This window comes from Lichenostomus cassidix, chromosome 5, assembly GCF_008360975.1.
Source record: "Lichenostomus cassidix isolate B80296 chromosome 5, HeHo_3.0, whole genome shotgun sequence".
In the NCBI taxonomy this organism is placed as follows: domain Eukaryota; kingdom Metazoa; phylum Chordata; class Aves; order Passeriformes; family Meliphagidae; genus Lichenostomus; species Lichenostomus cassidix.
In genome coordinates, this window is record NC_139486.1 from 62,513,981 (window position 1) to 62,539,514 (window position 25,534).

Here is a 25,534-nt window from a genome sequence, read left to right on the forward strand (position 1 = left end):
GCCATATCTGAGAAGAGAGATGTTCACCCAGCTCCCTCTTACACTGATGCTGTTCCCAACACCTTACAAATTCCCATCAAATCTCCAAAATCTGAAGGCTAGTCCTGGGCAGAGAGCAGAAATAACCCCCAGTCTGTGACTGCCTGCATGTTGATACAGGCAGGCTGCTCCAGTGTCGTTTCCCAAGACAATTAGGCAAAAGAAAAACAAAAAGTCCACCTACTCAGGTGAAAAGAAAACTTGGGCTACTAAGTGGAGACCTGCCAACATTAATAAATTAAATACATGCAAATCCCTGTGCAGGCTGGAACCTGGCTGCCCACTGCTCCTGTTGCTCCCTGCAGCTGTGTTTTATAAAGGTTGTGGGCATTGAACACCAAATCATGATGGGCAGAAAGACCCTAAAGATATAGTCATAGGAGGAAAAAGAAGTCTGGGCTTCCTGAGTTATCCAGCACCCGATTTTTAATTAAGGAGTTTTGCAGTCTGAAGGAGCACACATTTGCACAAGAGGCTGTAGGTCCAAGGCTGAGAGAGGTTATGGCTGGTTGATACCAACCTATAGACATTAAAAATGTCAGTGTAAATGACTGAGAGTGGAATAGATTTAATTAAGTCTGTCTCTGAGCATCAGAAACAGCAGCAAAGGACAATTACTTGCATTTAATGGTATTTACAAAATAGTCAAATTCCATTTATTGGCAGCAAAGAGCTGATCTTTGTATCAGCATCCACCTAGGAGGGGTTTGCTCTTCCCTGCAATCAGGATTCAGGCTGGAACTCCCTTCAATTGACACTGGTCTGCCACTTTTGAGGCTTTTAATTAAAGCTCCTACTGCTTTGGCAGTGATTAGAACAAAGCTCCCGAATTACAAGAACTGTTCATTTGATATGGTTTAATCAAGCTGATAATTAGATTATCTATTTGAAATAAGCCCGATGTGTTTTAATTGCCTTACTTATATATGCATTAACTAAGGGAAATTCAGGAATTGAAACCCGCTGGGGTTTGCACGGTGCTTTGCTAGATGTCATGCTCTTGGCAATGTGTTTTGGGGTGACTGAGTCCTTGCACCCTATTAAACAGGATATATCCCACGGCTGGTGCCCCAACAGGAGAGCTCAGTGGGGAACAAATATTTATATATGTTCACATTTTTCTTATCAGAAAGTCAGGCTCTGGGAATTAGGAGGATCAAGTCAGACAGAATTCCCTCCAGAACTGGAATTCTTGCACACGAGGCTAAACTCACCACATGCAACCTCTGGAGTTTGGAAGAGGACTATATTTTTAAAAAATGGATCAGGCAGAGCAGGATTTGGCAGAGGCAGAGCAGGTATCCAGCAGAACTATGCCCTCTGAAGGACAGCTCTTCCCAGGCTACATGAACCACTGGTTTCCTTGCAACATTCATCCTATTTTGTACTGTCCCCACGGAGAGTCTGAGCCTCTGGCAGAGGTGAAAATCCCAAAATAAACCGCCATGGTTTGCCTTCAACTGAGCATCAGGCACCTTGTTGTCCTCAGGCTTCCATAGGCAAGAGCCTGACTTGGCCTGGCACCACACATCCTGGCGGGTTTGTGCCCAAATGAGTTGGGATATCTGCTAAAAACTGGGTGCTACAGGTGTGACTTTATTCATGCCACAGCTGCTCTAAAGTCAGGAAAAGGCTGGGAGAGACTGAGAGAAGGGGATTCAAGAGAATCGGGATTGTTCAGCCTGAAGAACCTTCGGTGTGACCTAACTGCCCCTTTCAGTAGCTGAAGTGACCTACAAGAAAGTTGGAGAGGAGCTTTGAACAAGGGGCTGGAGTGCCAGGATAAGGGGGAATGGCTCCACCCTGCCAGACAGCAGAGTTAGATGGGATACTAGCAATAAATTCTTCCCTGTGAGGGTGGGGAGGCCCTGGCACAGGGTGCCCAGAGAAGCTGTGGCTGCCCCTGGATCCCTGGCAGTGTCCAAGGCCAGGATGGACGGGGCTTGGGGCAGCCTGGGATAGTGGAAGGTGTCCCTGCCCATGGCAGGAGGTGGAACTGTTGGAACTTTAAGATCCCTTCTAACCCAAAGCATTCCAGGATTCTATGATTCATTGCCAGCACCTATGGAACAAAACCCATCCTCAGTATGCTGCACTACCCAGAGGTTTTTCCACACCTCCACAATCACCTGCACTGCATGGATTGCTTTGTGAGGGGATGTTCCTGCTCCCAGCTCACCTGGGATCCGGCGATCCCTCCTCTTCCCTCAGCACAGCACACAGAGACAGAGCTTTTGAACACTGCTCTAAACTCAGCTCTCTGACAGGCAAATGCATCATTCCTCAAAATCAGAGTCCTGCTGAGCTTGCTTCCAGCGAGTATTGTGCTCCTGCCAGCTGGGAAGGGAGAGTGGCAGAGCTCTTCATCCTTTCTCCACCTTTGTATCGCTTCACAAAGCAAAGCAAAGCTGCCTGTGCCCAGAAGTCTCCAAGGAAGCATGAGACAATGTGTAGAACTGAAAGTGAAGATACTTAAACCAGAACCACCCGTTTACTGCTCGTGGCTGAGGAACTGGATTAATGGTGAAAAGACAGTGAGATGTTACAAATTAACGTTCCAAGCAGCTCAGTCTATCCAGCTGCATCCAGAGCCCACCAAGCATTTTAAAGCTAGCTGGAATTGCTGCCTCCTTATCATGCAATCACAGAATGGTTTGGGTGGGAAGGGACCTTAAAGCTCATCCCATTCCACCCCCTGCCACTGGCAGGGACACCTTTCTGCTAGCCCAGGTTGCTCCAAGCCCTGTCCAACCTGGCCCTGAACACTTTCAGGGATGGGGCAGCCACAGTTCCTCTGGGCAACACTCCTCTGGCAACTCCTTCCTCAAACCAGACTAGATCTGAAAAACCATCTTGCCAGCTGCTGAACCCAAACCAGATCAGAATCAGGAAAAATTAAAACCACTTCTAGTTTCATGCTAGAATAAAACCATTACCCAAACAGCAAACTCAGGAGAGAGTTGATGCCTCATTAGCAGGAAAAGAAGCAAGTGTGATAACAGCTGCATGTTCTGTAATCACGCAGCTGCAGCATCTGTCTCTCCCTCTCCAGCACTTGATTGCAAGTGAAATTAGAAGAAACTAGTCTGGGACTACCCCTTCAAGCCCCATTTCCTCTCCAGAGCTTCACTTCGGAGACGCGCGCGTTCCAAGAGACGATGCCAAAAGCACAGAAATTAAAGCTTTTGAAGCTCCTAATCCATTTGGCACTTCAATAACACACAAAGAGTTACGACAACACCAATCCTCCTCTCCATGCACGGCACTGCTCCGATGACTCTCAGCCCCATCTACTTGAATCCTGTCTATCCATTTCCATTGGAACAGCTTATGCTGTGACAACAGCCCTACAACTGTGAGTATCTGGAGGATTGGCTCCTTTCTCCCTGCTGCTTTTGCAGGCGAGTAATTCCCGGTGCTCTAAGGAACATGCTGCATGGAAGAAGCCTTGCAGGAGCTCTGGGAAATCCGGATAAATCACAGCAGCATCAGGTATCCCAGGCTGAGTTCCTTGAATGCCACGCACGTCCTATCAGTGGAAACATTGCCTCCCTCTCAAACATTCACAAAATCTGTAGCTGTTGCAGGCTGCAGTTTTTCTTCTCAGGGTCCAGTCCTGATTTTTCTCCAGAGACCCACTGAAAGCGCCATCATCCATATGCTCTGGAGACAACTGTTTACACAGAGCTCATCAGGCTGCAGAAAGGGCTGGTTTCTCTCATTCATCAGCACAGCTCTGACCATTGTACCAGAGCAGGGTTAGAAGGAATTTTGGGAATAAATTCTTCCCTATGAGGGTGGGGAGGCCCTGGCACAGGGTGCCCAGAGAAGCTGTGGCTGCCCCTGGATCCCTGGCAGTGTCCAAGGCCAGGCTGGATGGGGTTTGGAGCAACCTGGAATAATGGAAGGTGTCCCTGCCCATGGCAGGGGGATGGACCTTTAAGATCCCTTCCAACTCAAACCATTCCAGAATTCTGTGATTCACTGCCAGCAGCTCCTGAAAGCCATGTGGACATACAGCCTTCACAGCTTCCAAAAGGCTTGTAAAAAGGGATGTGGGGCAACTCTGGCACAGCCAAGAGGATCTGTGGGAGCTGTTCTGGCTTGGGCTCTGCTCCACTCCCTGCTCCAGCACTCGTAATTATGCCCCCTGTTGCGAAAGCCTGAGTGTGCTCCAGCCACCCGGCTGGTAGCTTTGCAGCTCGTGTGTGGCTGTGATAAATCACAGACAACTGCAGTGAGAGCCTGGGGCTTCACACCCCGAGCACTCAATGTGCCCGAAAGCAGCGGCACAGGGAGAGAATCCCGCCAGGCACAACCCGGAGCCAGAGCTGGGAACATCCCTGAGGAGCTCCCCGGCTGATTCCTTGGGAAGGTCTGGCTCAGCCTGGGTTATCTGCTTTCAGATCTTGCCCAGTGGCAGTGCTCTGTCTGGGAAAGCCAAAATTACATTTCTCTGGCTGTTCTCACACTCTCCGCAGCCTCAGCAAGCAGTGTTCTCAGGGAAGAGGAAAGGGAAAAAAAAGGGGGGAAGAGGGGCAGAGAAAAGAAGGTGAAAAGAAATGGAGGGGGAAAAGGAGGGAGGGAAAAAGAGGGAAAGGAAAAGGAAAAGGAAAAAGAGGGGGAAAGGATGGTAAAAAAGTGGGGGGGAAAAGGGGAAAAAGGAGGGGGAATGGAGGGAAAAAAGAGAGGGGGGCGAAAAAAGGGGGTGGAATGGGAGAAGAGGGAAAATACCAGTGGAAGAATACAATGCACAAGTGTGGGGGAGAGTCAGAGGATGCTTCCTCAAAATCAGCAACAAGGCAGGTTGGTTAGATAACTAAGGCAATACCTGGAAAAGCACATTCCTTCTCGGAAAGGCAGGGGCTTTCCTTCCCCCTTACCCATGGTGAGAATCTGTGACACTGTGTCACATTGCCAGTGACAGGCTGCCAACGAGCAGAACTGGCAGAAAACGATGAAGTGAAAAACAAACCTGGGGATTGATAAGTGACCTCAGGGACATCAGGCACTAAATCCCGATCAAGTTTGGAGTCCCAAAGCTTTGGGGTCTGTACATATCTGCATTAAAGCAAACCTCAAGTTTCTGAAAGCAAAGCCTTCACTGCACACCCATGATCAACACTGGCAAAACCACTTCCCATGGCCTTGAAGAACTGCAGATTTCCACCCCAAGAGCTGTCACAAGCCTTTTGCTTGTGACCCTGACATAAAGCAGTGTTGTTCTGTGTGTCTCTGGGAAGCTCTGGTGCCTTTGACGCTGTTCACAGCCTTCCAAACCCCACTGAAAGTGGATCAGGTGGGGTCAGAGCTCAAGACACAATGGCACAGCCACAGTTTCATACTCACTCTCTGCAGAAGAGGTGCAAAAGCTGTGCTTACCCACAGACAAAGCCACCCTCACATCCCCAAACCTCCAAACCCACTCCAAAGCCAGGAAACACCAAAAGCAGAGACCAGGATTTGTTTCTGTCCCCTTCATTTGCTCAGAGATGGATAACACTACCAACCTTCCCTCTCTCAGAGGGGACATATTTTCTTTGCCTTTCAACAAATTAGGGAGGGATGCAGCAGGATGAGAAGGAAACTTGGAATTAATGGATTCTGCAGGGTGATAGAGCATATGGCAATTCTCAAACAGCACCCATCACTTGTGCTTCCCACAGGAGCCTCCCAGCTATAGCAGCAGCAGCAACACATGGAGAACCATGGATCAGCAGCCTCAAGCACACTGCTGCAAGGAAAGCCCAGGCAGGGCAGAGGAATTCCCTGCTATTTGCAGGTGAGCACAAGGATGTGAGGGTGGAAATGAGGCTGAGCTTGTCTCCAGGCTCACAATTTGATGGAAAGAGATGCTCTGACACTTGGCTTTTGCAGTGAACTAGTTACTAAGGTTTCCTTCTAATGAAGGCATTCAGAGGGCAGAGATCAGGCAAGAGGAACACGGGAAAGGGTGCAAGGTGCACACTGGACCACCTGGAAAAACGGGAAGGCTGAAGCTTACACAGATATTGCAATCCTGAAATACACCAGGGAACAGCAGCAGCAAGAAGGAAAGGGATTTTTTAGAAGAGCAGGTAGTGCCAGGATAAGGGGGAATGGCTTCACACTGCCAAAGGGCAGGGTTAGATGGGATATTGAGAATAAATTCTTCTCTGTGAGGGTGCTGAGGCCCTGGCACAGGCTGCCCAGAGAGGCTGTGGCTACCCCTGGATCCCTGGAAGTGTTCCAGACCAGGTTGGACTGGGCTTTTGGAGCAACCTGGGATAGTGGAAGGTGTTCCTGCCTATAGCAGGGTGTGGAATGAGATGATCCTTAAGGTCCCTTCCAACCCAAATAATTCTGGGATTCTGTGACTCTATAAAATACCAGATCTATTACATATCACCCATTTACATAGAATTGCCTGTTACAACTTTAAATAGGTTCTGTACAAAGCTGCCATGTGACAGCAGCGCCAACAACACCCTAAAACATGCCTATAAGTAGTTTGAAAAACCAAGTCAAAAATATTCCGGGACAGCTTTCGCAGTCATGTTTATAGAAGGAGCACAGGCTTTGCCAATCAAGGTTTAAAAAAAAAAAAAAAAATAACCCACACAAGCCCTGCTCATCTGATTTTTCATATATGCAAAATGCAAACTTGATTCCTTCATAGCAGAAGGCTGAGTCTGGTAAAATATCAATCATATGTCACTTTGCTCAGATAGCTCTGGCATCCTTCCTGTTCCACGGACAAAATGGAATAACAAATTATTCCCAAGGCTTTATTTTGAAGAACAAGGTGTAAGCTTTTTCTATAGTAAATATTAAAGCTCTTCTATATATTATAATCCCACCCTTCCACGACTGCTTTAGGAGCTTCCTTCAAGCTGCCAAGCTTCAATAATTCAAGCTGCGCCGTGATTCCGTGTTCTACACGTGCGGCTGCAAACTGCGCTGCCTGTGGGAATTTCAAGGGCAGGTGCATCCCTGCCAGCTCCTCTCCATGTCAGGGAGCTGTCACTGCCATCCTATCTCTGGATCCGGATTTCCCTTCTCCTCCCTCCGCTACGTCTCTCCCACAAAGGTCTCCATTCACTCTCTCCTGACTGCCAACTGTCAGCACGGCACCCTCAGCATCCAAAGACAACACGTTCCTACTCAACAAGCTCAGAGCTGGCTTTAGGGGAGAAAAAGGCAATGCAGGAAAATTCAGGGAAGGGGTAGGCATTCCTTCAATGTGACATTTAACTAAACGTTGTATTTAAACTTTTTTTTCCCTTTAAATAATTTTCATCGTATTTTCCCCACCTCAGTGTCCCTCGAAAGTGCCTGTGCCCCACCTCAGTGTCCAAATCCTTGTATGGATTCGAGTATGGACTCTAGGAATTACCATCTCTGAGAGGACGCAGAAGACAGCCTGAATTTGAAAACTTAACAGACATGCACGTTTATAACGTCAACTTATATTTACAGAAGCTTTAAACCCAAGCAGGCAAAACAAAACTCTGTTAAAGAGCAAGTTCATGTAGTATTTTCGAGGATTCTTGTGTTCTGACTCATCTCCACTTGAAATACACTGAGCAGAACTACCTCTTCAGACTAAAACTGCTACCTGAATTATTTTCAGTTCTAGAATAAGTACTTCAGACAGTATCATCTTGCATTTGGAAATACTTTTTGTTTCTCTATGGTTTTAAAAGCAGTAACACATCGCTGCACCCTCAGCTGGGTTACAAGCTGTCCATACAGCAGAACAGCTCCCTGGGATTTCCTCCATCAAAGGTTTTGATTCCTCTTTCTATTCAAAGTTTAACAGACATTTCAAAAGAAAACAGACTTTCTACTTCTTTATTCTCACTTTCTGATCATCACTCGAAACACCAGCGTTAACCCCAGGCATTCCCAGCTGAGGAAAAAGGTGACAGAGGACGACTTATGCTGAGCACTTTTCCATTTGAGAGTTTCAATCCCAATCCAGAACTCAAGTCAAAGAAAGACTTTACAGAACTCTTGCATTCCCATTGCAATCCCTAGAACCAAACCCTCTCCCTCCCTGATGCCCTGTAAACCACAGTGCAGCACTAATGCTGAGCAGAGCTTAAATTTGAAGCAAGCTTTGCTGGATTTGAACTAGAATCAGACAATCTAATTCTTCCCCGTGAGGGTGCTGAGGCCCTGGCACAGGATGCCCAGAGAAGCTGTAGCTGCCCCATCCCTGGAAGTGTCCAAGGCCAGGTTGGATGGGGCTTGGAGCAACCTGGGATAGCAGAAGGTGTCCCTGCCCATGGCAGGGAGTGGAAATGGATGAGCTTTAAGGTCCCTTTCAACACAAACCATTCTGGCATTCCATGAATCACGGAATAGTTTGGGAACTTCTGGAATAAAAGTCCATATGTGGCTTTAAAAGACACATTTTTTTTTCCTTCAAAAAACAGAGGGCCAATCACCACCACAAATACAGGTGTATATTTACACATCTTCTGGTGACATGGTTATAGCCAAGGCAGGACTGCCAAGCCCGCGTAAACTTGCTTTAAACCTCTCCCCCCTCTCATTAGTGACAGAGAAGGTATTTAAAAATCAGTAACTCACAAGGTAAGTGAAGAAGTTCCATTTAAAATTTCACAACTCAACTGTTTTCATGTATTAGGTCAGTCCTAGGAAATGCAGCACTGCTGAACAGTGCTGCAACTCCTGAGGCCTCCAAGGAGAATGAGTTCCTTAATCCCCAGGGTGTTAGCAGAGGAATCACTTAAATTTGGATCAAATTGAACCATTTAAGCTCAGGAAGCAGAGGGACTTGGTGTTGCCAAAGGTCCTGAGCAGAGCTGGAGGAGCATTTCTAGGGACCAGCAGCTGGCACAGATCAGAAACGTGGGGAGAGAAAACTCAAGCAGGAGCTGGATGTTGTTCCATGTTAAAATCCCAGGAACCACAAGGCAAACACAGGCAATTTAGCCACTCTAGCCAAGGAGAAGTGCAGCTCGCTGAACGCTGTTTCTGTGAGAGGCTGTTTAACTCCCACCAGGAGCTGCCCCAGCTCTTCCATCCCTTAGCCACATCGTTAGAGGTGCATTAAACACACACCTTCGCTTGTGCCCCGGTTTGATCAGTCAAGGCAACAAACACCACCTTTAAATAGACTGCAGAGGGTTTGCAGCCCGTGCTGGGAGTGATCTGGTTTATATGGACTCGTCGAGGTGCATTTATTGACCCACACGCTGCTTGGCCATTCAGAAAGGCAGCAATTAAACACACTCAGCTCTCCAGGACAGGACCAGCATGAGGCTTTTCCAATAAGGTGGGCCATATAAACACCATCACACCAAAATATTACTTGGATTTCACTGCATCTTGCACAGCCAAGAGGAAAAACAGACTAAAGAGCATCAGGGATGGTTAAGAACAGTGATTAAGTCACACCCTTGGTCCCAAGAGCTCTGGGTTGAATCCTGGAGGGGGGTGTTGAACACCCCTATTCTCCCACCAGTGCAGGTCACCATGGAGCCAGTGGGAACTCCAGAGGATAAACCATCAGCTCTCTGGCAAAGGAGCCTAATTACAGCTTCCTCTTGGGAACCACAAAGCTTTTAGACAGTGCAGCCCAGTTTTATGGAAATGCCACAGGTGCCTCTGACTGGATTTTCAGGAAGGTCCCCTGAAGTCAGGCTGTGGCTTCAACACATCCAGGTGTGCTGAGTAGCGGGGAGAAGAGTCGTACAAATGCTACACAAGCTGTTCTCCCAAATGATGCTCTGATACTGCAAAAACATCCCCCCATGTGCTTCCTCCAGTCTCAAGGAGAATATTCGTGATAGGGAAGAAAACAGCAAAACTTTTGAGGAACTCCCAGCACTGACAAGTGGAGAAATGAAAACATAATCAGAATTAACCCCTTCATTATCAGCTACAGGATTTGACAACATTGACTGCACACTGAGGTGTTCAACACAAGGATCAGAGGGATGGGGTAGGGAAAACTGCCCTCATCCATCCCAGCCACTGGCACAGGAGCACGAGGATAAAAGATGCACACAGTTCAGGGCGACAGCCTCCAAGGAGTGGGGTACAAGCAGACAACATGTGAAGCCAGACCACGGGAAATGCAAGTGGAGAGGTGATCCCAGAGGGATTGCTGAGCTGCACGAGCTGCCAGCTGAAGCAGAGCCAAAGTGGCAGCGGGTGATGCTTGCAGATACCAGCCGAACGTTGGGTGAAGTGGTAGGAAGTTTCCAGGAGCTGCTGGAAGATCCAAGCAAGCTGCAGCAAGCTCTGCTTTCCCAGCAAGGAAGGGTAAACAGCTGATAAGGAGGAATGTGCTACAAAGCCCCCCCGAGCAGCCTGAACCCCTCTGCTATCCCACAGCTCTGCCCAAGGACGACTGCCAGTGCCCGTGCCCAGCATACACCTCCCCAAAGGGAGTTTTGATGCCAGCAGTCCAAATCTCAGGAGATTTGATCCAAAGAGGATCTGATGCTGGACAACAGCTGCAAAGAGCTCTGAGCTGAGGGGCTTCTGCCTCAGATTGCAATTACAGTGCACAAGGAAAGATGTATCCACACAGGATATCCCCAGACACCAGCATTTCAGTTCCAGCTATTTGTCACAGTAAAACATTTTAAGGCAGCAGCATTCCTCAAACTAAAATGACAGGTAATATCCCATTTCAGAACTCCAACGCTAGCTCCTCACTCTTCATTTCAATAACCAAGATATACATTTTATTTAACAGCTGTATTAACAAATAGAAACACACTTTACTCCAGAAACCCAGGCAGACTTACAGCCCTGCCTTCTGCAGGATTTAAACTCTCAATTCAAGATGAATTCCTGGAAACGGCGGGGGGAGAATTCTCATTTCTCTGAACAGAAACCAAGAACAAAGTCTGTGTTTGAGTCTCCAGCTCTGCTGCTTCCCACCCTGCTTACAACTTTGCCACACACATGGGAGCACCGGCAGAGCCAAGAGACACTTCCCAGAGGATGCCCCAACTTCTCTCAGGTCTCTGCTGTGGTCGACATGGGGGCTGCAAAGGGAACAGACCCAAAAAGAACTCTGGGGCCTCCTGCCCACTGTCACCTCACAGATTTCGTCCCATGCCTCTGCTCAAACTTGGGTGTGCCTAGAAGTTCTCTCACCTAGGGTGAAGGATATGCCCTCGGGGAGCTGCAGCAGCTGATCAAAGGGATCAGGAGCAAATATGCCAATATTCACTGGCTTTCCTGCTCTCCAGGCAATGCCTGTCACTGTTACTGCCCTCCAAACACAAGTACACCAATATGCAGCATTAAGGTGTCTTATCCTGGAGCGATTTGGGTTGGCAGGGACCTTTACAATCATCCCATTCCAATCCCCATGGGCAGGGACACCTTCCACTAGCCCAGGCTGCCCCAAGCCCCGTCTAACCTGGCTCTTTTAACATGATCATGAACTGATCTTAAATTTATCTAAATGCTTTCCATTTATATTTTCGTGGGGGACTAAATATGCATATAAAGCCTCCTTTGGGTCCATTCACAGCTTGTTTTGTTCAGCTGAGGGCTGGATAGGTTTTTATAAGGCTGCATGAGCTTTCCAGCCTGACAGAAAGAAATTTAGGCCCTCACCACCCAAGCCCATGATTTCAAGCATTGGAAATGCCTGCCCAGGACAGTGGTGGAATCCCCACCCCCAGAAGTGTTTTAGGAATGACTGGATGGGGCACTCCATGCTCTGGTCTGGTTGACAAGGTAGTGATCAGCCACAGGTTGAACTCGATGATCTTGGAGGTCTTTTCTAATCTAAATGATTCTGGGATCTACATAAGAAAGTGCAGAGCTCTATGAGCTGGACTGAAGCCTCATGGAAGCACCTGAAGCCACTTTCCTCTTTTATTTTTAAATTCACTATGTTTGTTTTATGCACAAGACAGGCTGCTCCAAGTGCAACCATCCGACTCTCAAGGCCTCCAGACACTGCTCTACGTAGGGTTATTACAGTGAACTGAGGTTTAATGATATTTAAATAGTGAAAAGTCAAAGAGCCGCTGCTGCGCTCGCCTCCCTGCCCCTCCACAATCCATCTCTCCCCACTGCCTCCCATGGTTTCCTTGGAAACATATGTAAGCTTAAATTGGATTGACATTCACTTAGTGGACAGATGGAGTTTGGAACAGCCCCACGCCTGAAATTCAAGGCCGAGCCTTGGGATGTGTCACGTTATCAACACAAAAAACACCCCGCGAGCTTTGTGGGAAGGGTAAGGATCACCTAATTATTCAGTAACGAGCTCTGAGGTGGCATCTCAGGAAGGTCAGCGCTCACCCATTGTTCCTGATGAAAGCAGCAGGCTGAGCACGCGACCAGTTTTGTTGGGAGGGAAGGATTTAATTTTTGTTAAGCACTGAGAAAACAGGGGAGTTCTTAAGCTCATTAGTGGTTTCAGGCAGGAGAAGTGCTGCAGATCACATGAGGGCTGAGCACAGACAGTGATGCTCCATCCACACTGTAATTAAGCCACTTGCATCCAAAACTTCATCCCTAGGCTGAAGTTATTCCTGGTAACTGATGCTGACCCATGGACACTGATGGGGACAGGGGTTGTATAGCTCCTTTACAGCCCCAGAGGTGTCAGGACTGCACTTTCAGCAAAGCTGGCAATTCATTCTCAAATGGGAATTACTTCCTGCATCCTCTTCCAATATATAGGGAAGAAATGAAAATGGCTTTTTCTTTTTTTCCCCCGAAGGTTGGCTAAACCGTGCCAGTGCTTCCCACTCACACTGTCTGTCCTAACAGGACTGGAAAGGATCCACCTCTTTCCAACCCAAACACAATGAGGACAGTAGAAATCCCAAATAACTACATCCCTAGAGATCCCTGATGAAATCCAGCACCTAGAAAGGACAAGATGACAGAGTTCTTGGGAAGGAAAAGGGGGGCAGCCAGCAGACATTGCATATTGCCCCTCACTAGGTGCTCTGCCCACCACATTTGGTTACTGCAGAGGCCACCTCCAGGTAATCACCACCTCCAGGAATTAGGGCCATATCAGACAGTCAGAGTTACCAAGTAATTTTTAAGGAGTAAATTCCCAAAATGCCCGGTTCACTTCTGTTGCCTGTGCCATTTGCAGAAACCTAAGGAATTCCTGGGTTGGGATTTACCTGTCCAAGTCAGGATTTCCATACCTGTCCTGCCACCTGGCGTTTAGCCAGGATTTTAAGAAAATCTCTTTTTTCTCTGTCTACACGTGATTATAGCTGTCAAATCCTTTTCCTTTGCTGTCCTGCTCACCTTGGAGAGAGCTGTGCTGTCTCTTTACTCTGAGCCACCTCCAACCTTGAATCCTTCCACTGACTTTGGCTGAGCTAACAAAGGAACAAACCAAAACATGCCTCTTGCCTCTGTTCCTTAGCAGGTTTTATTAATCAAAAATAAACCTCCTGCTGCCCACTATTTCCCTCCACAAGTCTGCACTTTCCTGCTCCTTCCAAACCTTCCGTATTTATCAGTCTGTGATTATTGCAGCTTAATCCTCACTGCCTGCATTCCCCCCGGTGCCTCTCCATCCTCCCTCCGCAGAGACCCTGATGCTCCTCTCCAACCCGCCTCCAATCCTGCTCTTTTTTTACGGAATTCCCAACCCTGAGCCAGCCACAACGCGCTGAACCTGCCAAGTGCCCTGACGGAGCGAGCGATCCCGAAGGGATTTCAGGGATGCGGACCTTGATCCATTTCCAGCTAAGACGCTGGTTAGTTTAACCAACTTGCCTGGCAAGGATGCGAGAGCTGGGAGTGTGAGGATCCGCCTGCAGCCGCTCGGCCGCTCTCCCCGCGGCGCCTGCTCCCTGCTGCCTCCCAAACTCAGCTCAGCCACCCTCCCCTCGCATCCCGCAACTCCCCATTTCCCTCCCGCGCTGTCAGCTTGAGCCCATTCCAGGTATTCCGCAGGCGCTCGGAGACACAATGAAGACGAGCGCCGGATAATGCCGTGCTGCGGGAAGGCTGGCTGAAGCTCCTGATTCTCCCTGCTTCCCACAGGCCACAGGCAGGAACAATAGAAGGCCGGGCACGGTGTAAGTAGGAAGCAATGCCTGGGATCTCGATGCTTCCCTAGCACTGGGATTTTATTTCAAGGATGATAATTCAGACGCTGAAAAATCAGCTGCCAGCAAAGCGGTTTTATTCCAGTCAATGGGAGGAAAATGCCTGCTTTTTATTTCTAAGAGCCTCGTAAATAATTTGAAATATTGAGACACAGGCAGCCTCTAAAAGCCAAGATCTTTCACTTAAAAAAAATAAAAATCAAGGCTGCTGAGCTGTAGAGTTTCAAAGCCGAGTGTGAGAAAGCCCTTCAAAAACTGCCAGAAGAACAATGGGTGCCAGCGAGCGCTCCTGTGATGTGCCTTACAAAGGGGGAAAACCTAAAAATCATAATTTTCTTTAGTCATACCTTTGTTTAGGAGAACTGGGACACGAGGAACGCAGCACCGCCAGCTCTGAGCCCAAGCATCATCTTATTCCTGAGCACCACACGTTTAGCACAAATCCCACCTGCTCCACGTGCCTTTTCCTGGAGCGCTTCCATCCACAACAGGGCAGTGCCCAGGGAATACAGCAGGAGAAAAACCCCAGCTGGGCTGCATCCCCCTTCTCAGGGCAGGGGAAGGAAGGAGCCACAAGGGACATGGATCCCAGCATCACCGTGCCGGCTGTACCATCCCATGGGATGGTCTGACACCCTGCCGATGCCACCAGCCTCCTGTCACGGTGCCCGGCTGCCCGTGTGACAGCAAACACCCCTCCAAACCCTGCCTCCGAAAGCACTGGGGATTTTAAACGGCGAACGAAGGAGAATGACAAACCGAGGGATTCCAAGCAGCCCTCAGACGTGCTCCAACCAAACACCTCTACTGAAAAGGCACCTCTAATCCAAGCCAGAGCTGCTGAAAGAGGTGATAAAAGCAGCATTCCCGGCCGCGCCACGTGGGGAAAGCGCAGCGGCACGGCCCTGGGCAGCCGTGCTCCCGGGGAGTGACACACATTCCCTCCCCGTTTAATGGTGTTTATTTAGCTGCACGCCACCGGCACGGCTCACAGCCCAGCGGGGACTGCCCGCTGCCACCGGGCAAGCAGGGTGTCACACTGCTCATCCCCACTTTGCTTCATTTAAGGAAAGGCACATTCATGCCTTTCCTCATCACCACGCAGCAAGAACCCAGCGCTGCCAAATGTGAACATCATTCACAAATCAGGGAGAAATCAAGAGCATCCCTTGAATTATTTCTGACCCATGTGGAGTTAATAAACACCCACCCCCTATGGAAGATGTCCTGAAATTTAATGTATATCATTAATTAGCAGATCGAAGGGAAAACAACAGCCCCCCAGAGCAGCCATCCTCATTTTCAGCTACTTTTTCCCCACTGAGGGGCTTCCGCTATGTTTTAACTCAAATTGTTCCTTGGAAATTATACAACTGTATTTTGAGAGAGCAGAGATTTCACAAAGAGGTTCAGGTTCAGTTGCCTCAGCTGACTGCACTTCTTATATCTTGCCAACTCTCCATACTCTGATTTTACAGGGGTTTCACCCACATGGCCAGAGAAAACAATAACATGGAACAGATCAATTAAACTCCAATGGCACAAATATTGACAGAGCCAGAGAACAGGGGCCAAATGAATTGGTTTTAAATCAGATTTATATTTATTTTTCTTAATGATACCCTTGGTTTATCTCTTTAATAACATCAGTCCCTCATTTCACTTTATGGCATGATAAAGTCTTCCAGTGTCTTGTTCTTTTAATGGAAGACGGTTTTTTTATTCACATGAAATATTACTGTGACTCTACTTTATTCTACTTAGTTTATAATAAAGCTTCATGCTAAAACATCAAATCCAGGAGAAAGTTATGGCATTGTCCCATACAATCTCGTTTCTTTCTCTCTTTTAAGAAATAAACTCAGTAGTATTAAATTTAAGTGTGTTTTCCTCACTTCAAGGATACCAGGTACCAGTACAAGTGTGAAAGCATAAAGAGTTGAATCGTGATGGTCTTCTCACAGGTAACTCATTCACTCAGAGCAACAATCCAGCCATGAGTTTCAGTATTTTCTGCCATTAAATTCATGTCTTGGGTCCCAATAAAAGAACATCTGCCATGCTGGACAGCTGTGAGCATTGCTGAAGGACCCAAAGCCTCCAGTCCTCGTGAAGAAACACAAGGCACAATTCCTACTGAACATCCTCCACAAAACATCCCCTTTTCTTCCCTTTAAACACCGTCTGCATCCAGAACTGCAACGTCTTCCAGCCTTCCCACGTGGAGAAACAGCTGAAGACAGTCCAAATCTGCAGCTGGGAACATAACCAGCTCACCTAAGAGCTGCTGGAAACAGGCACACAAATCCATGGTGAATTCAAGCAGGAGAGCAAACTAGAGGGACAGAGCCCTCGGATGGGGAAATCCCCCGGGATGGCAGCACATCCCTCTCTGTCACAGCCCAACCACCCCAGCCCCTGCCAGCTCACTGCTTCTGTTTGAAGCTATTCCCAGGTTTATGACCTCTTTGGTGCACCTTTTAAAAATTTTTTTTTTAATTTCCCAGTCATCTGAAACGCTGCTTCATTTATTATTAACAAGATGAGAGTTGTGACTTAGTTCGGCTGGTTGGGCGCGACGGCGGGATTGTTCTGCCACTGCTTCCACGACGTGTATCCCTGTGGTTACGTGGAAATCCCTCCTGATGTCCCAGTGGGGACAACCAACTGGGAGATGGGGCAAAAAACACCCCGCACAACTCCTTTTGGATGTGGTATGTGCACATCTGAGCACACCTTCCTGTTTTTGCAGAGCCAGATCTCATCATTCATTCATTTGCTCGCCATCTGAACGCGATGCCAAGCAGCGAGCGCGCCTTTGCCTACCATTCCTAATTATTTTTCAATTGTTTACTTTGGACAGATTTGCTGCTAAGGGCTTATTTTCAGTGCTGCAGCAGCATTAGGAAAGCTCTCGCTGAAGGGTGGATTTCCCCCCAAATCACAGCCAGGCGCTCCCTAAATTGGATCTCCACAGACGGGACCAGCAGATGTGTCCCACAAAACAGCAATTGACACCACCACAGCAAACAAAATTAACCTGCATCACCTAAAACACAACAAGTTCCACCTCAAAAGGAGGAAGAACTTTCCATTGAGGGTGGCAGAGCACTGGAAAAGCTGCTCAGGCTGTTGCCCTCTCTGGAGACATTCCAAACCCACCTGGACACGCTCCTGTGTCACCTGCTCTAGGTGGGGATGGTCTCCAGAGGCTCTTCCAACTGTCCTGTGATATTGGTTAAAAAGCCAAATAAACACTAAGGCTTCCAGAGCAGAGACAGAAAGGTGATGCAGACAAACTGGCAAGAAGGACAGAGCACCGACATTTAACTGAATCATTCAGTTGGATGAGAACACGTCAGTGGCCTCCAAAACAACATTTCTGCCTCAAGGGTGTGACTGTTTTTCCCCCAAACCCCACATTTCTAAGCTGCATTTTATTGTTGTGTGCAACTGCAATCATCAAGCCCCGGCAAACAAAGCATCCAGAAAGGATCCACTTGTGCAAAGTTCAGGGAATTATTTCTCCCCATAGGCTTGGTGTTTTCCAGCTGATTTTACACCTATCAGTAGTGCTATACTTTCCTGCTCTGCCCGAGAAGAGCAGTTGGAAATGCTGCACTGAGCTCATGAGGAAAACAAACAGAATTCAGTGTTTAAATCCAAAACATCCCAGTAAATCACACTAACACACGATTTCCTATTGCCAGCAAACATTTTAGACAGTTCCAGCTAAAGCTCGGGAACAATTCAGGTAGCCAGGACATGACAAACGTGAAGGATGGCTCGGGATGAATATGTGAGCAGGATATTCCTGCTAAAGCCATCAGCAGCGTGCTGGTATTTAAATAACATTAAGATTTCAAAAGCATCAGTCTATCACGCAGTTCATGTCACTCTTTCTCACAGCCATGAGGACCAGAAACCTCAAACTGAGCCCTCCAGAACAGCACAGAGCCCCTCAGCGTGGAGCAAGCACTCGCTAATTGTGGCAAACTGATGGACAGATCAATTAACCAGGCAAGCAAAAGCCCGGCAAAGCCTCTCGCTTTGAGGTTCGCCTGCTCCTGACAATGATGACTTCAGATGGAGAGCGAGCACGAGGGGCAGCTGGATTCTTTAAAACAAAACACAACCAGAACCTCTTTCAGATAAGCATTTCGTGGAAAGACAGAGGGGAAGGGGAGAGGCAAACAGAATAGATCCCAAATGCTCGTATTTGTCAAGTTTTCATGGCTGCTCTTGTGAAAGAGAGGGGGTGCCTGTGTCTCCCTGTGCCCGGGCAGGGAAAGGGACATCGGGGTGTGGGTATGCCCGTGCTGGGGCTGGCTGTCGAGCAGGAGCCCGGGGAGCACTTGCTAGTCTTCCCGAGATCTGCCCAGTCACATGTACTGGCTCCTGCGCCTTGTAGAAGCAGCTGGAAAAGAGGGAGCCAGCGGAGCTGCCTCCATTAGGAGCCACCGCTACACAAAAGGAGAAGAGGAAACAAGCCGTCGGCCACCGGAGCAGCCGGCAGGAAAAGAGAGATGTCCACAGCCACGGGGAGCGCACCGCAAGTGGGGATAATCACGATGGAAATGAAAACTGCTCTGCTGTCCCCCAAAGAGGCTGGATGGCACCTGCCTGTCAGGGACACGGGGCTCGCAGCCCGCCCGGCATCACATCCCGCACACCATCGGCAACTCGACGGGCTCAGCCGCTCTAGCCTCAGGCGAGGGGCTTATCTCCCCGCTCGGAGCCCCAAAACACCAACCCAGCCAGCCCGTCCTGTGCCAACTCCCGGCCGGGCAGCGCCGGTTCCGCTCCGGGATCCGGAGGGGCCGAGGACAGCGGCGGCTTTCGCCGGGAATCGCCCCCGATCCGGCGATGCCGAGGCGAGCGGCCCCGGGGGCAAGGAGCCCCGCAACTCTCCCGGGCCCTCCCGCCCGGCCCGGCGCCGCCGCCTTTGTGCTGCCCGAGCGGCCGGGGCGGAGGAGCCCGGGGGGTTCGGCGGGGCCGAGCCGGCCTCGCACCGGTGGGACCGCGCGGGGTAACGGCTGCCCGGCTCGGCCCGGCCCACCCGCCGCCGAGCCCGCCGTGCCCTGCCGGCGCTCCCCTGCCGCCGCCGCCGCCGCCGCCGCGGGAAGTTCCCGGTGGCCCCGCGTACCCCCAGCCCCCCCAAACCCCGGGCGGCGGCACCTGCTCCCGGCCCGGCGGAGTTCCCGGGGGCGGAGGGGCGAGGCGGAGCCGCGGAGACCGCGTGCGGACTCACCGGGAGGCTGCCGCAGGCCCCGGGGGGGAGAAATCCAGCGGCGGGAGCACCGCGAGTCCCGAGCTCCGCGCTGCTGCTGCGTCAGCGCCGCCGCCTCCTCGGCTGCGGGATGGGGACGAAGCGCCACCGCCGCCGCCCGCCCCTGGCCGCGGGGCGTCGCGGAGCGGGCGGGCGGAGGCCGGAGCGGGCGGCGGAGGGGCCGGGAGGGGGCGGAGGAGGGACCGGAGGAGGGACCGGAGGAGGGACCGGGGGCGCCGCCGCCGCCGCCGCCGCGAACTCCCCGCAAGCCGCGAGCGCCTCCGGCCTCCTTCCTGCTTCCTCGTCCGCAGCCAATCGCCGCGCGCCGCCCGCCGCTCGCCCCGCCGCGCCGGCCAATCAGGGCCGCCAATCCCCGCCGCCGCCGGCCAATCGCCGCCGCGCCCGCCCCCGCCCCGAGCCCCCCTCGGCGCCCCCCCACTCCCCTCACGGAGCCCCTGGCGCCGCCGACCCCCCGCCCGGGGCGCGGGATAACCGGGATGGCCGGGAAAGCCGGGATAGCCGCCCCGCCGGGACACCGGGGCAGCCCCCGATGGCCGCGGTTCGCTCCCAGGACGGGGGCGTGAGGCGGCCCCGCGCGCCTGTCAGGGATCCTCCCCGCGGGTCCCTCCGAGGCGCACGGGATGCCCTCACACCCCCCGGCTGTGCCCGGAGCGTCCCGGGGGCAGCTGCCCTCCGCCCGAGCCCTGCATCCGAACTCTGCCAAAGTTGGAAGCCCCAGGGGTCTGGCGGGAGCTCCGCTGAGAGCTGCCAGGGAGGAGAGGCACAGGGCAGAGGGGTTTGAGCGCCCGTCGCTCCCACCCCGAGATGGGCACTGGAAAGGCCAGCGACCCCCCTGTGTGCGGTGGCTGCCCCGAGCAGCCCTGTGAGTCGGCACCGGGGGAATATCCCGTTGCATTTTAGGGGAAAAAGGCCAACGGGGAATACTCAGGTGTCCCAGAGCTTCCCCACAGAGCCTGTCCTCACTGGGACACTCAGGTGTCCATGGTTTCCACGGTCTTACCAACAGGTGAGACATGGCAGCAATGAGAACATCTGGAAAACTCCATATTTTCCTCAAAAAAATGGGTTTAAAGCCCTAAACCAGACCCAATAAGCCTTGGAAATTATTTAATCAGTATCTTTGGCAGTAGCACGGTCCCCATCACTGAAGCCCCTCCACCAGTTGCAGAATGGGGTTTTTCCATAGAATTATGGACTCTCCTGAGTTGGATCCACAGGAATTGAGCATCACTCCTAGTCCTGCACAGGACAGCCCCAAAATCCTACCGTGTGCCCGAGAGCATTGTCCAAACACTTCTTGAGCTCTGTCAGGCTTGGAGCTGTGACTGCTTCCCTGGGGAGTCTGTTCCAGTGCCAAATTTGTCCTATTTCTTTTAAACTTGGGAAACTGCTGGGAAGGAAGCAGCACATGGAACAAGCAACCCATGGGGCTCCTGGAGATAAATACACACACAATGAGGGCGAGACCCTGATGGTCTGCTTGAAATTCAACTCAACTGCAGGAGACCCAGGAGCTTGAAATACTTCCTGCCTTGTTCCGGTGGTCCACAGGGATCTTGCAAATATGAGCAGGATTAAGCACTGGTATGATTTTTGCAGGATCCAGATGTTATGCAGGAGAAGATTGCAGGAAAATTCAGCTATTTGGAGACACTAATTCCTGAAACTAAGGTCATTGGTGATAGAGCAGGGAAAAATGAATAACCTTAAAAGCTACACCCCTGGAAGCCCCCAAGGTGCAGTAGGGCAACTCTCCTTAAAAACTCTCTGCTATTCTTTATGAGTTGGTCTGGGATGATACTTGTGGGTCCCTATAATTTCAGGATCTTCTGTGATGACCCCATTTCACTGCTTCCCTTTGGAAATCAACCTTTGGATGAGACTTTTCCAGGCTCTATTTAATGCAGCTGGACATCACCAAGAGCCACGCCACAAGCACAAAGGTTCTGTCTCCTCAGACCAGAGCTGCTCCCCACCTGAAAAGCAAAGGCAAACTGTTCCTAAAAACAATATTTATTGCTGCCAAACTGTTCCCTAAAAACAGTATTTTATTGGAGTTCTTCCCTCTGCTTTGAGCCACCAGAACAGGAGGGAAACCACAGCACTCTGAGATAGAGTTCATTCAATTTCTGTGTTACACAGAGCACACTTACTCTGGTTGTTAGATGTGTTCAAGTGACTTCCAGAATCTACCACTTCGGACTCCCATAGCTAAACAGAGTGATATTTGGAGCAGAAAAGTGAAGAATCTGGGAATTCTGGAGTTCTGAAGCCACCCTGCGACTCAGGCAATAAACCCACAGTGTGACAGTGTTCCAGAGAGAAACACTTGGGCAAAATTCATCCTGAAGTTTGGTGACAAATATAATTTAACAGCCGCTTTTTTGGGAAAGTGGAGGTGAGGCCACCTTCCCTCTTCCAGGTGTTTGGAACAGGACAACATCTGGACAATGGACAGGTTGAGGATGGGGAGCTGTGTGCTCCAGAGCTGCACAAGAGTGGGAAGCACAACAGAGCCATCTGCAGAGCTCCCTCTCTCTTTAGAAACTAATTTATTCTGAAGTGGGGCCTTTCCTCGTCCCATTCTGAGACAGATGAGGGGGAAAAATGGGAAGCTAATTGCTGATTCCAGAACAATATGTCTGTGTGTCTGCCGAGCTCCAGCCTCTCAGGTGGCGGCACAGCCAAGATGCAGTTTGGGCTTTTTCTCCCCTCATTAATTGGGAAGAACAAACCACCAAAGCCCTGATTAGAGATCTTCCTACCCCAAATTCTGGCCTGTGTTTTGGGAAAGGGATAACATCCAGGGCTATAGACTGCCTGAGCAGCAGCACAGCAGGGATCTTTGTCCCCAGCTCACACTTTGGGCAGTGGCAGCACCTCGCTGCGGTTGTACCTGTTGGTAAAGGGTTGTAAAGCCCCGTGGCTGTGGGGCAGCTTGGCCAGGAACCAGCAGGGATTAAGGGATTGTCCCTCACTGCACCCCTCACCTCCACTGAGGTACTGGGGTGGGACAGGCACACAGAGCGGAACCAATGCTAAAGGGAGAGAGAGAGAGAAAGAAAGAAAAAGGGGATTTCACTGTTAACACAGGGAAAACAGGGAAAAGGGGCTTTGCATTTTCTGACTCTGAGTTTCAGAAGTAAAAACTTAATTTGTCCCACAGGAGAATGGGGAAGAGCCCCAGCATCTCACTGTGGGTCGGGCTGGAAGAAGGGTGTATACATGGCACTCCAGAGGGCACACTCAGACCTCTCTCACCTTCAGGAACAACTGTGGTGAGTTTTAAAAAGTCACAGAAAATCCAAGAGGAGGAAAAATTGCCCAGCAGTGCTGCAAGGACAGAGAAAGAGAACCTGTAACTTTGGTGTCTGTCCTGGCAGTACCTCTTTTTAACCCAGGTGGGGAGGCAGTGCATCCCTGAGAGCACCAGAGCTTCCTGCACAGCCACAAACCGATGGAAAGGAAAGCTCCCATTCCACCAGCAGCTTGCAAACAGGCATGGGAGCTTAAGCAACAGCCTTAATCCGAGTAAGCTCACTCACTAAGAGCAGCAGTGTGGAGGATCCTGCACCGACTAGTTCCTCGGCCAGGCCTCAGGGAAGGACTTGGCTGCAGGGAAGAGCTCGGCACATCTGTGAGGGGGAGGGTGGCCAGCCCCACCTTCCCAAACAGCCTTGTGGCCGCAGATGGGGAAAAACCCATCCTTGGATCTCTGCAGTTAGGTCTTTATGTGGCCCCTGTCTGGCTGCAGTGACAGGTCGGGGTCAAAAAGTCTTCAATTCAGCACATCTCAGCTGCATCCCATGGGGATCCTGCCTTTTCCAGGCATCTCCCCCCCAAGGCACATCCCCAAATCCAGCTATGTGATCCCATCCTGCCTGATGCCTCCACAGAAAAGGTGCTTGTACTGCACTGGTTTGCTGGTAGAGATGTGTTTTGGTGGTCCTCTCTTTCCTCCCTTCCTTCCCCTTCCTTCCCCTTCCTTCCCCTTTTGTAACTGTAAAAGGCCAAATAAATCCCTGATGGAGCTCCACGGACTGACTTGGAATTCTATTACACCAAAAAAGCAAATTAGCTGCGAGTGTTCAGGTCTGCAGCAAACCAGCTGTGGTTACACAGGCAGCTTCCTCCGAGATTTCTATTTAAACATCAGCATTTGCTCATTTTTAGCTGGGTGAAGTATTCCTCTTTTTCCATCAGAAGAAGCCAGGAGGGATTCAGGCTGGAGGAGAGGGCTCTGCCAGCACAGAGGTGTCATGCAGTATTTCATTACCTACCTGGGAAAATCCAAATTACTGTATTTGTGTCTCAGGAAATCATCTGCAGCTTTTTGGTGCCGTTGCTGCTACAAAGGTTAAATTTATTATTTATTTTAATTTATTTTAGCTTTAGAAACATTCATGGTGTTTATATCCAATATTGTCTGGGAAGCAGCAGTGCCAAGGAAGTTCAGCAAACAAAAGGGGATTGCTGTGTTCTATTTCTTATTTCACCTCTCATCTTACTACTTTAAAGTGCTTCAGTAAGGAATACATAATAAATATAATATATATAATTTATTGATGGAGGGAAAAAAAACCAGAGGGACAATGAAAAGAGCTCAGTGGGGACCAGCACAGCCAGGAAATGAGACTGGATTAAATTAAAGCAGAAGATCACAGGAGTAAGAGTTAAGAACATCCCTGAGTGTTGTGGTGGACGGAGGTGGATGTGTGTGCTTCGGTATATTTCAAAATCAGGATTAAAAGCAAGGACTCTGCTTTATGAGCTGGGTCATGGCACAGAGTGACAAACTTGCACGCACAGGAAGGATAAATGTCCTGCCTTGCATTCCCAAGGTAGCCATTCTTTTATGAAGTGTGATTCACAAAACCAGGGAGGCTGCAGGGATCGCAACGCAAAACACGTGTCCCAGAAAGTCAGGACGGGAAAGCGAGCAGCAATTATGGGACCATCTGTGCTGTGGGATGGGGCTGTGGCAGAACCAGCGCCACTCCTTTGCCCCACTGCGGGTTGTTGGGCTGGGGCAAACACTTCAGCTGTGGTCAGCTTGGGAAAATCAGTGGGAACAAACCCATGGCTGCTTGTACAACTCCTTGTGCAGAATTAATACCGGAAAAACCTAATAAGAAACCCCAAAGGCATCGCTTAGCCAATCTGCACTTCCAGAGGAAACAGCTGCATCAGCAGGAAATCTTCATCTCTCTTTTGTGTCCCTCAGGTGGGTGGGGGCTCGTGCCAGCACACAGACACGGGGACAGGGACATTTCTCAGCAGAGGAGATTCATCTGCTCCTTCACACTCCTGCCAGCACAGGGACATTCCTGTTTTCCTATGTGAAAAGGAAATGTCACCGCTTGATGCTTTACCCTTTCCTTGTCCCCAGGCTCCCAAAGATGCCCAGCACCCTAGGGTCCATTCAGAGATGTTTTCAGCCCCGAGGGCTGTTCTTCATTCCTTACTTTCAGCAGCTGGAGGCAAGATCAGCACAAGGAGGGACTAATATCTCTGTGGGTTTTTTGGGGGACATCAGGAAAAGCTGCAAAGTCTTCATTAAGACAATAACAACATCTCAGTGTCGGGGGAAAATACACACACATCTGTTCACCTCTGCCTCATCCCAGGGGTTGGGGGGTGAATTTGGGCTCAATGTTCACAGTCTGAAGCTGCTGAATCTCCATCCCTTGTTGGCCATACATCCGGCACCCGGCAGGAAAATTCAGAGTTTCCCTGTGCAAATCTTCCTCTTAGGGACATGGGTTAGTGGTGGCCTTGGCAGTGCCAGGGGAATGGTTGGACTCGATGGTTTTAAAGATCTTTTCTAACTTAAATGATTCCATGATTCTGTGATAATCCTATTAGCATTAACATGGACTGTGTGGCTAAATCCCCACATTCTGCACAGAAATTGAATCCCTGAGGGGTTGGCTTAAAATAACAAATACTCAGAAAGGCAGAGACGGGAGCAAAGGAGGGTTTGTCCGGCGATGGTGTCTCCTATGGGAAGTAAATCAGGCAGCACTCAGGGATTTGGGGCTGCTGGGGAGAGTCGTGTGAGCTGGGGATGGATTTGGAGGATGTGCAATTAGCTGGAGTAAAAGCTGTGCCCCGGGTGGGCAGCACCTCCTTA

The 25,534-nt window shown here is 50.1% G+C and overlaps 1 protein-coding gene across 2 annotated transcripts in view; it reads right to left on the bottom strand.

The window, feature by feature from the left end:
• Positions 1-19,686, bottom strand: part of BAHD1 (bromo adjacent homology domain containing 1) — a 35,129-nt gene extending 15,443 nt beyond the window's left edge. Inside the window, exon 1 of one of the 2 annotated variants that reach the window (XM_085063466.1) lies at positions 19,363-19,683. The gene's annotated coding sequence lies outside the window, so the exon portion shown is untranslated. Of the gene's footprint in view, positions 1-19,362 lie in introns of both variants that reach the window. The other variant, XM_085063467.1, reaches the window with a different exon arrangement.
• Between the last annotated feature and the right edge of the window lie 5,848 nt (positions 19,687-25,534).